At 59.8% G+C, this 1,281-nt stretch overlaps 1 pseudogene; it reads right to left on the minus strand.

Annotated features, from left to right (window-relative positions):
• Positions 1 to 1,281, minus strand: part of LOC126313619 (large subunit ribosomal RNA) — a 3,006-nt pseudogene continuing 1,725 nt past the window's right edge.

Raw genomic sequence — 1,281 nt, forward strand, 5'->3', positions numbered from 1 at the left:
TCCCCCGCTGCCTATTCCCAACCATGGACCTACGCAATTTGCAGGCCCACAGCATGAGACAGCCGGAATCTCGTTAATCCATTCATGCGCGTCACTAATTAGATGACGAGGCATTTGGCTACCTTAAGAGAGTCATAGTTACTCCCGCCGTTTACCCGCGCTTGCTTGAATTTCTTCACGTTGACATTCAGAGCACTGGGCAGAAATCACATTGCGTCAACACCCGCTAGGGCCATCGCAATGCTTTGTTTTAATTAGACAGTCGGATTCCCCCAGTCCGTGCCAGTTCTGAGTTGATCGTTGAATGGCGGCCGAAGAGAATCCGCGCACCCGCGCGCCCCCGGAGGAGCACGCTAAGGCGGACGCGGCCTCGCAGCAAGGAAGATCCGTGGGAGGCCAAGGCACGGGACCGAGCTCGGATCCTGCACGCAGGTTGAAGCACCGGGGCGCGAACGCCGCGCAGGCGCGCGCATCCTGCACCGCCGGCCAGCACGAGGCCAACCAACGGCGAGAGCAGACCACGCCCGCGCTAAACGCCCGCACTTACCGGCACCCCTACGGCACTCACCTCGCCCAGGCCCGGCACGTTAGCGCTGACCCACTTCCCGACCAAGCCCGACACGCCCCGATCCTCAGAGCCAATCCTTATCCCGAAGTTACGGATCCAATTTGCCGACTTCCCTTACCTACATTATTCTATCGACTAGAGGCTCTTCACCTTGGAGACCTGCTGCGGATATGGGTACGAACCGGCGCGACACCTCCACGTGGCCCTCTCCCGGATTTTCAAGGTCCGAGGGGAAGATCGGGACACCGCCGCAACTGCGGTGCTCTTCGCGTTCCAAACCCTATCTCCCTGCTAGAGGATTCCAGGGAACTCGAACGCTCATGCAGAAAAGAAAACTCTTCCCCGATCTCCCGACGGCGTCTCCGGGTCCTTTTGGGTTACCCCGACGAGCATCTCTAAAAGAGGGGCCCGACTTATATCGGTTCCGCTGCCGGGTTCCGGAATAGGAACCGGATTCCCTTTCGCCCAACGGGGGCCAGCACAAAGTGCATCATGCTATGACGGCCCCCATCAACATCGGATTTCTCCTAGGGCTTAGGATCGACTGACTCGTGTGCAACGGCTGTTCACACGAAACCCTTCTCCGCGTCAGCCCTCCAGGGCCTCGCTGGAGTATTTGCTACTACCACCAAGATCTGCACCGACGGCGGCTCCAGGCAGGCTCACGCCCAGACCCTTCTGCGCCCACCGCCGCGACCCTCCTACTCGTCAGG

This window comes from Schistocerca gregaria, unplaced genomic scaffold, assembly GCF_023897955.1.
Source record: "Schistocerca gregaria isolate iqSchGreg1 unplaced genomic scaffold, iqSchGreg1.2 ptg000483l, whole genome shotgun sequence".
Classification (NCBI taxonomy): domain Eukaryota; kingdom Metazoa; phylum Arthropoda; class Insecta; order Orthoptera; family Acrididae; genus Schistocerca; species Schistocerca gregaria.